Source organism: Oncorhynchus mykiss, chromosome 2 (assembly GCF_057628025.1).
Source record: "Oncorhynchus mykiss isolate SJ-2025 chromosome 2, ASM5762802v1, whole genome shotgun sequence".
NCBI classification, from domain to species: Eukaryota; Metazoa; Chordata; class Actinopteri; order Salmoniformes; family Salmonidae; genus Oncorhynchus; species Oncorhynchus mykiss.
The window spans coordinates 34,035,906-34,046,073 of record NC_143023.1 but is presented as its reverse complement, the minus strand read 5'-3'; the positions used below and the strand labels follow the sequence as shown (position 1 = coordinate 34,046,073).

The 10,168-nt window shown below is 42.5% G+C and overlaps 1 protein-coding gene across 1 annotated transcript in view; it reads left to right on the top strand.

The window, feature by feature from the left end:
* Positions 1–5,819: 5,819 nt before the first annotated feature.
* The window catches only part of dgkb (diacylglycerol kinase, beta), a 52,132-nt gene continuing 47,783 nt past the window's right edge, over positions 5,820–10,168 (top strand). The window contains exon 1 of the mRNA XM_021560333.3: positions 5,820–6,327. The gene's annotated coding sequence lies outside the window, so the exon portion shown is untranslated. The remainder of the gene's footprint in view (positions 6,328–10,168) is intronic.

Below are 10,168 nucleotides of genomic sequence, written 5' to 3'. Positions count from 1 at the left end.
TGTTGCGTCTTAACAACCGTTCCACAGGTGCATGTTCATTAATTGTTTATGGTTCATTGAACAAGCATGGGAAACAGTGTTTAAACCCTTTATTAAATACTTAACAGTTGTCATAAGAAGATAAATGGATCTGTGAAGTTATTTGGATTTTTTTAAAAGACAGGGTCCAGGCCTCCCGGGTGGCGCAGTGGTTAAAGAACCAGCGGCTTGGTTGGTTGTGTATCGGAGGACGCACAACTTTCAACCTTCGTCTCTCCCGAGCCCGTACGGGAGTTGTAGCAATGAGACAAGATAGTAGCTACTACAACAATTGGATACCACGAAATTGGGGAGAAAAAAAAAAGGGGTAAAATAAAAAATAAAAAATAAATTTAAAAAAAGACAGGGTCCTGAAAAAGGGGTATTTTTTTCTGAGTTTATATCTGAAATTGAATCCTAACTGTAGGTAGCTGTAGTAGAATTGGGCTTGTTGCATCTCTACACTCTTCATAACTGTGACCTTAATTGCCTACCGTTAGGGGCGGCAGCGTAGCCGTCATTGAAAATAAGAATTTGTTCTTAACTGACTTGCCTAGTTAAATAAAGGTTAGAAATAATGTGGCGGCAGGTAGCCTAGTGGTTAGAGCGTTGGACTAGTAAGTGAACGTTTGCAAGATCGAATCCCCAAGCTGACAAGGTAAAAATCTGTTGTTCTGCCCCTGAACAAGGCAGTTAACCCACTGTTCCTAGGCCATTGATGAAAATAAGAATTTGTTCTTGTTCATAGTTAAATAAAGTAAAAATAAATCAGGGTGTGGGAGAATTCTCCCCCTGGGTTTACCCTAATGAAAAAGGAATGCAATGCCATTAGGAACAGTCCTTTTCCCCTACAAACATAATGAAGCCTCAGTATCTGTTTTCCTCCACTTCCACTCGTTTTGTCTCCGTCTTAATACTTCTGTACTAAATCATAAATGAATGCAATAAGACTGCATGAATGTCCACTTCACTGCATGGCACACCATGTGCCTCCGTCCCCTAGTCCCAGAATATCAAGTAGTGACATCAAAAATGAAGGATGCCCATAGGTGTCAAACCTAGTACACAACACCAATATTTGTGAGATTTCCTGTATGAGATACTATACAGTATTTGTACTGTACCGGAATTGTTTTGTTTTGGCCTCTTCAATAGCTGCACTGAGAGACAGCATACCTGTAAGTGATATCAACGTCACAGTGTTTGGTGTTATGACAGCGTCATTTTGTCAGTTATCACACGTTGATATCTTCTTATGACATCTGTCATCTAATATGACACATAGCTTTTATGATCGAAATTTACAAAAAACCTTTTCTCTGACTAAAGAAAACATTTGTTTCCTCTCTATCTCAGTCTAAAACGATCCAAACAGTTCCATGATATCATCCGACAAATTAATGTCTTCTACAGGCCCACGTGTATCACTTGCAGACAGAGTTATTGGGTGAGTAAAGCATCTCTGCAATCTCCCGCGGGGAACACCAAGCCTTCAACACAAGATCTCAGGCAGACATCAATAAGAATGCGTAGACACTAATGCCTATTTACTGTCATAATGTCTTCCAAGAATGAATCCTTATTCGTCGGAACGCTTGATTCAATCTCTGTTCTATTCTTGTCTTAAACGTCCCCCACTGAAAAATACTCCAGGATGAATTCTGAGTGAACGCCTATAGTATGGACAAGGATGGCAGAGTATATTGTAATATACACTTTATATACAAAAGTATGTGGACACCCCATCAAATTAGTGGCTATTTCAGCCACACCCATTGCTGACAGGTGTATAAAATCGAGCACTCAGCCATGTCATCTCCATAGACAAACATTGGCAGTAGAATGACCCTTACTGAAGAGCTCAGTGATTAACAAGTCTAATAATTGCCCTGCTAGAGCTGACACAGTCAACTGTAAGTGCTGTTATTGTGAAGTGGAAATGTCTAGGAGCAGTGTGGAGGAGGTCTGTGGAGAACAACTGTGAATCCCTTCAAAGTTCATGCTCCCATGCACCTCTCTGGGGGCATATACACAATGAGAGGCCCAACTGTCCAATAGGTCATTAAGCTCGAGACCCTGGGTCTCGACCCCGCCCTGTGCAACTGGGTCCTGGACTTTCTGAAGGGCTGCCCCCAGGTGGTGAAGGTAGGAAACAACATCTCCACCCCGCTGATCCTCAATACTGGGGCCCCACAAGGGTGCGTTCTCAGCCCTCTCCTGTACTCCCTGTTCACCCATGACTGCGTGGCCATGCACGGTTCCAACTCAATCATCAAATTTGCAGATGATACTGCAGTGGTAGGCTTGATTACCAACAATGACGAGATTACCTACAGGGAGGAGATGAGGGCCCTCGGAGTGTGGTGTCAGGAAAATAACCTCACGTCAACAAAACATCATCAACAAAACAAAGGAGATGATCGTGGACTTCAGGAAACAGCAGAGGGAGCACCCCCCCATCCACATCGACGGGACAGTAGTGGAGAAGGTGGAAAGTTTTAAGTACCTTGGCGTACACATCACGGACAAACTGAAATGGTTCACCCACACATACTGTACAACATGGTGCAGAAGGCGCCTCTTCAACCTCAGTTTCCTGAAGAAATTTGTCATGTCACCTAAAACACTCACAAATTTTTACAGATGCACAATCGAGAGCATCCTGTCGGGCTGTATCACCGCCTGGTATGACAATTGCACCGCCCTCAACTGCAAGGCTCTCCAGAGGATAGTGCGGCCTGCACAACGCATCACCGGGGGTGAACTACCTGCCCTCCAGGACACCTACAGATGTCACAGGAAGGCCAAAAAGATCATCAAGGACAACAAGCTGCCGAGCCACTGCCTGTTCACCCCGCTATCATCCAGAAGGTGAGGTCAGTACAGGTTCATCAAAGCTGGGACCGAGAGACTGATAGAAGCTGTTTATCTCAAGGCCATCAGACTGTTAAACAGCCATCACTAACATAGAGAGGCTGCTGCCAACATACAGACTCAATCTCTGGCCACTTTAATAAATGTACACAATAGTCACTTTTAAATAACACCACTTTAATAATGTTTACATATCTCACATTACTAATCTCATATGTATATACTGTTCTATACCATCTACTGCAAAATCCATATATTTATATGTACATATTCTTATTAATTCCTTTACACTTGTGTGTATAAGGTAGTTGTTGTGAATTTGTTAGATTACTTGTTAGAGATTACTGCATTGTCGGAACTAGAAGCACAAGCATTTCGCTACCCTCGCATTAACATCTGCTGACCATGTGTATGTGACCAATAAAATGGTATTTGATTTGATTTGACTAGGGACCCATATTGTAGTTGCTGTAGTATACTGGGGATGGCACTTATGTAATATCCTATTATTATACACAGCCAGCCAGCCAGCCAGCCCAACTAGACTCCAACCACTATACTGTGGCTATATGTATCATAGAAAGGGAAGAAGCTTTAGGTGGGGTAGTCATTATATGTGTTTGTTGAAATAGCATACTTCCTTCCATATGTACTATTTATGAGACAACATGCTTTGCCTTCCATTAGTGAGACTAGGTTATAGGATTACTATACAGATACCGTACAAGTATCTGTCCAGGGAAAAAAGTTTAAAAGTTAATATTCTGTTAACTCACATCCAAATAATGTTGTTGACTCGTCCTATACTCACATTTGTGGACATAGAACATGATATCATGTTGGATCATTGGCCGAGCTGGCCAATCAGCAGTCTACCCACATTAATATTTTGAAATACCGGTATACACACACACCATTCTATTTGTTGGAGTACTCCTACACCATTCCAACAGAGAATAGATGCTTTTTAACATATTTAATTAAAAATAATTATAAAGGAAAATGATTGCACTCATATTGTAATTAATTATAGGTCATATTTCCTAGAAATCTGGAAACACTGGACAGTTATTTGAAATATAGCTTATATCTTTCGTATATAGCTTATATAATGTGTCTACAGTATACAGCTTATATACAGTTTATAGCTTCATCATATATATTTGGTAAGTAATAATATTTGATTAGTAAGCCTACAGGCTAAAGCCTCATCTGTGTGGTAGATGATCTACAGAAGACAACAGTCAATTATACAGTGATGCTAAGATCAATAACAATTGTGTCAGGAAGTGGAATGACGTAGGTCTCATCTGTGCCCTGGTTCATACTTTGTTTGAGTGACTATTCATCCCCACAGCGACTGAATGTTTTCATTCATAGTAGGGATGATGTAAGCACGGCACAATAGACAAACAATCTGACTCACCTAGCTACTGCACGTTGATCATAACGCAATTCTATTAGCATTTACGTAGTGGTGCTTTCATGTCGTTCAGCCGCCATTGTTTTGGTCTGCGTCACTGGACCCATCCATAGCATGGATAGGTGATGCGTGTGCGTGGATGCTCCCTCCCAAAAAAGAAGCCAGCCGCTACTACCCTACTATGTACACTAATTGCACAGTCATGGGTTAGCACTAAAATACACTGTATAGTAAATCCATAGTGAATTTGAAACCTGGAGTGGAATATGACAAGTACATAAAATGTGATAAACAACTGCTAGGGAATGATATGTTCTCTACGTCAATGTGATGAGCATTCCCCCAACCCCCCCCCCCCCCACCCCCCCCCCCCGACTGTCACATGGGAGAAAATGTCAATAACTAGACTGGAGCCAGGCCCACTGGCAAACAACACAAATACCCTTGGCCTCGGTCGACTAAAGACTGAGAGAGAGCCTGTAGGTGTTTCTGAAAACTTAAACAGTATTGGCAGATTTGGCCTCTATTTTTCACTCATTGTTTCAGGCATCTGATATTCAATTCAATTCAATGAGAGCTTAGTGTCCATTATTTGGGAGGTTATGTGAAAGGTGTGGGGGCGATAGATAGCTGACTATGTATAATCCGGAGCTGTTAAATGAATTGGTGGGTATTAGCTTTGGTCCAAATAGCAGAGTAGACTGCTGGGCGGCGCAGTATTTTTTGTCTGACATGTTCTCTCTTTTGTGAGGCTGGTACATAACAGCAGCAAGTTGTACATTCTGTATGAGTAGAAATAATGTCACTGCTTTTCAGCAATAGCTGTTATTGTACTCATATGTTGTGTGCTTCTTTGGTGAACACATGGCGTCAAACTATAATATATTGTATCCCTCCAGTCTTTTCCCTTTGTATTTCAGCCACAGCCATAGAAAACACATAATGTATTTTAAGTATCTAAAATGTCAAGGACCCTTGCCTATCATTTTTCCTGTTGATTCTGAATGTAATTGGCCTTGGGCTGCTATCCAATAGCCCTCCACAGCTGCAGCACCACAGTGATGAGAGAATATTACTCCTGATTCATGTCTGTTGAACACGACACCCCCTCCCCGAGACCGCCGGCCCTTTCCCCTTTCACATCCCATCAGTTCAATCAAGAGGTGTTCCCACAGGTCGCCGCGGTTACCACCTGCCTGCTGAATGCTAATGGTGACAAGCGCCACGGCAACGGGAGAGAGAGAACAGAAGAGAGAAAGTGAGGGATAGGGAAAGCGGGAGCGAGAGAGCAGGTGAGAGAAAGAGTGAGGAAGAGAGAGTGAGCGGGAGAGAGCGAGAGAGAGCTGGAGAGAGAGCTGGAGAGAGGGAGAGAGAGCGAGAGAGAGCTGGAGAGAGAGAGAGAGAGAGAGAGAGAGAGAGCGGGAGCTCAGGACATCATCCTCACGAGGGAATAGTGGGGGAGCAGAAAGAGGAGGAGAGGAGGGATAAGGGTGACGTAAGCAGTGAGTATGGGAACTGATTATCATTGCGGACAAGCGAAGATCGTTCTGTGCTTTTTATCACTCTCTCCCTCTCACACACACTCCCCCTTTTCTATTGGAGTTTCTATCCTCTTGCACTGACTGCTTCTAAACAAACACACACTTACACACACAAACACAGCCACACACGCATACTCTTACACACACAGCAGACGGTGGGGTCTAACACACACACACACACACACACACACACACACACACACACACTCACAAACACAGCCACACACGCATACTCTTACACACACAGCAGACGGGGGGGTCTAACACACACTCACATACACACACACTCACATACACACCATCTGATGACAAACCCTCTACGCTCTCCTCCAGTACATTCAGCAGGGACATGATGTGAGTGAGTGTGTGTATTTTGTATGTGAGAGTGTGAGAGTGTGTAAGCGTCATCTGTAAGCATCTGTCTGGAAGACTACTCCCTGCTCCAGGCAGTTTGCCTTGGCTCTCCAGCAGGTGAGTATCATGTTGATACTGCAGTCTATTGTTTGTTCGTTCATTGACCGTATGCGAGCGTGTATTTAGTGGGTGTCTAATGTAGTGGGTGTATTTGTTCATGTGTAGTGTCAGCTACTCTAGTCGTATCGATGGTGTCTCTTGCAGTAGAATCCTCTACCGGGTGTCATATTGCCGATGAATTAATTGATAGATGCAGCAACAGTGTTTGATAACCTGCGGTGGCACCACTGGAAGTGAATCAAGCCCATCGGTATCACAGTGCTGCTACTACAAATACAGTTCACTACTCGTGGATTTAGACTCGCAGCATTGAGACATTTGCTAAAGGGTTGAAGTACTGCTGTGATGCTGCTGTTGCAGTTCTATGGACATTATGATGAGAATTATGTGCATACTGTATGTATACCAGTGGAGGCTGGTGGGAGGAGCTATAGGAGGACAGGCTCATGGTAATGGAATGGAATGGAAAGGAAGAGGGAAAGGGGGTACAACTGAATATGCCTTAATCGACGTCCACATCTCAGACTAGAGGGAATGGAGTCAAACGTGGCTGGAGTCAAATGTGGATTCCATATGTTTTATGTGTTTGATACCATTCCATTTATTCCATTCCAGCCATTACATTGAGGCCGTTCTCTTATAACTCCTCTCACCGACCTCCACTGATGTAAAAGGATTATAAACAATAGAGAATGAGAATCATTTTGATCATTTTGCTTTCCTGTGTATCTAACACTCGTAGGGAAGGGATTGTAAATGTGAATTACAAGACAAATGTAACAACTAGTATTTATGATAGGGATAAGTATGTACGAGTCCTAGAGAGGGATTGCAGAGTAGCGATATGTATTTGTCACACAAGCAATTGATCAACGTTTATGGGAGGTAGTGCCAATGCCTGTAGCCACAGATACTGAATGTATTTCAGATGTACAGTATATTATTCTTAAGTCTTCTGTCAGTACTGTACAATTGCATCAATAATATATAATATATAGCACTATATGTAGTGCATTCGGAAAATATTCTGGCCCCTTGACTTTTTCCACATTTTGCTACTTTATAGCCTTATTCTACAATTGATTAAACTGTTATTTTCCCTCATCAAGCTACACACAATATCCCATAATGACAAAGCTAAAATATTTTTTTGAAATGTAAATTAAATGTCACATTTACATAAGTATTCAGACCCTTTACTCAGTACTTTGTTGAAGCACCTTTGGCAGCGATTACAGCCTCAAGTCTTATTGGGTATGACACTACAAGCTTGGTACACCTGTATTTCGGGAGTTCCTCCCATTCTTCTCTGCAGATCCTCTCAAGCACTGCCAGGTTGGATGCTGCACAGCTATTTACAGGTCTCTCCAGAGATGTTTGATCGGGTTCAAGTCCGGGCTCTGGCTGTGCCACTCAATGACATTCAGAGTAATCTCGAAGCCAATCATGCGTTGTCTTGGCTGTGTACTTAGGGTCGTTGTCCTGTTGGAAGGTGAACCCTTGTCCCAGTCTGAGATCCTGAACGCTCATGAGCAGGTTTTCATCAAGGATCTTTCTCCGTCCATCTTTCCCTCGATGCTGACTAGTCTCCCAGTCCCTGCCGCTGAAAAACATCCCCACAGCATGATGCTGTCACCACCATGCTTCACCATAGGGATGGTGCCAGGTTTCCTCCAGACGTGACGCTTGGCATTCAGGCCAAAGAGTTCCATCTTGGTTTCCTCAGACCCTAGAATCTTGTTTCTCATGGTATGAGAGTCCTTTAGGTGCCTTTTGGCAAACTCCAAGCGGGCTGTCGTGCCTTTTACTGAGGAGTGGCTTCCATCTGGCCACTCTACCATAAAGGCCTGATTGGTGGAATGCTGCAGAGATGGTTGACCTTCTGGAAGGTTCTTTCATCTCCACAGAGGAACTCTCGAGCTCTGTCAGAGTAACCATCGGGTTCTTGGTCACCTCCCTGACCAAGGCCCTTCTCCCTTGATTGCTCAGTTTGGCCGGGCGGCCAGCTTTAGGAAGAGTCTTGGTGGTTCCAAACTTCTTTTTGGTTTGCTATCCTGTCTCGGAGCTCTACTGACAATTCCTTCAACCTCATGGCTTGGTTTTTGCTCTGACATGCAATGTCAACTGTGGGACCTTATATAGACAGGTGTGTGCCTTTCCAAATCATGTCCAGTCAATTTAAGATACCACAGGTGGACTCCAATCAAGTTGTGGAAACACCTCGAGGATGAGCTTTGGAAACAGGGTGCAGCTGAGCTCAATTTTGAGTGCCTTAGCAAAGGGTCTGAATCCTTATGTAAATAAGGTTAAAAAAATATATATAATACCTTATTTATTATAAAAACATATTTTTGCTTTGTCACTCTGGGGTATTGCGTGTAGATTGATTAGAACAAAAATATAATTGAATTGTTGTAGAATAAGGCTGTAACGTAACAAAATGTGGAAAAAGGGAAGGGTTGGAAATACTTTCCAAACGCACCGTACGTGTCCATGCATATTCAAGTGTCTCAAGGGTTCCTTAAGTTTAGAACTGTGCAATTACTATGGGTATGTTCAGGACATCCACATACAAACTATGCCTGTACACAGATACACATATATGCACAGACACACACATACACGCACACAAATTCCCGCATACTAGTACACACACACACACGGATGACTTCATGCCAGCTCTTTCAGTATGAAAAAGTTGTGAACTGAGGTGATAAAGTACTGTTACATGCATTTGTTGCTGTGAGGTTTTATAATTGGGTCAAAAAGGAAGGAAGCTGGCTCTGAGACTAACACAGGTGCATTAAGAGAGCAGGGGGGAGTGGAACATTTAGATTCAGTAGCCCACAGAGCACAATACCCCAGGCTATATAATGTAGCAACCGACTAACCCCAAAACACTAATTCTCACACACACACACACACACACACACACACACACACACACACACAATTTATTTCTCTTTACATGAATGTGTAATGCTTTTTAAACCCTTCTCAGTAGTTAAAGTAGTTACAATGTAGAACAGATTAAGATTACAGTAAGCATATCTTGTATTGTGCTAACCTATTGTGGGGGGAGGAAAGGCAAGGGAAAAGTGGCATAACATCCCCTCTTTTCTGACACTGTCCAATATTCTGTCCCCATGGCATTGTCCATAATCAGTGATGCCAGCTGGCCCATCATTCTGTTGTCTTCAAACAGCGTCAGCAGTCCTGGACAATCATGACTTAAACTCCTACATGTCCCTTATACTGTCTGTCATAAATGCTTCTTTACGCATAAACTAAATGTTGTCCTAGGTACAGTTGTAGGGTCTTAATTTGAGCCAGTTTGCTAAAGAAGGCAACAGGAAATGTGAATTATTATGTGGATTATAATTGATGGACATTTTTCTATGGGTTGGTACATTTTTGTAAGGGAAAATGAAGCCTGAAATGTCAGCCTTTTTAAACCTCAAATACACTACATGTTTTAAATGTCCTGCATTGCAGGAAAGTTCTCCTGCAAAAGGGTGATCAAATTAAGATCCTACGTCTGTAAGTAGGACAGACGTCAAATAATGCATTGAGTTGATGAGTTCATGTTGGACATTGACATGCCATTTAGCAAATTACGAGCTAGCTATAGCACATAGTGCTGGATAGGACAAGATAGCATTAGCTTGGTTGTCAGTCATACTAAAAGTCATGTACTTGTCTGATGTAATACTTATGATAGCATGAAAAATGCGTTCATTAGGGGGTTCAATACGTATTATGAATCAAAAAAAGTCCTCAGTCTCTAATTGACTGACAGACTGATATACTTTTTGGTTACAGATAGACATTTTAGTTT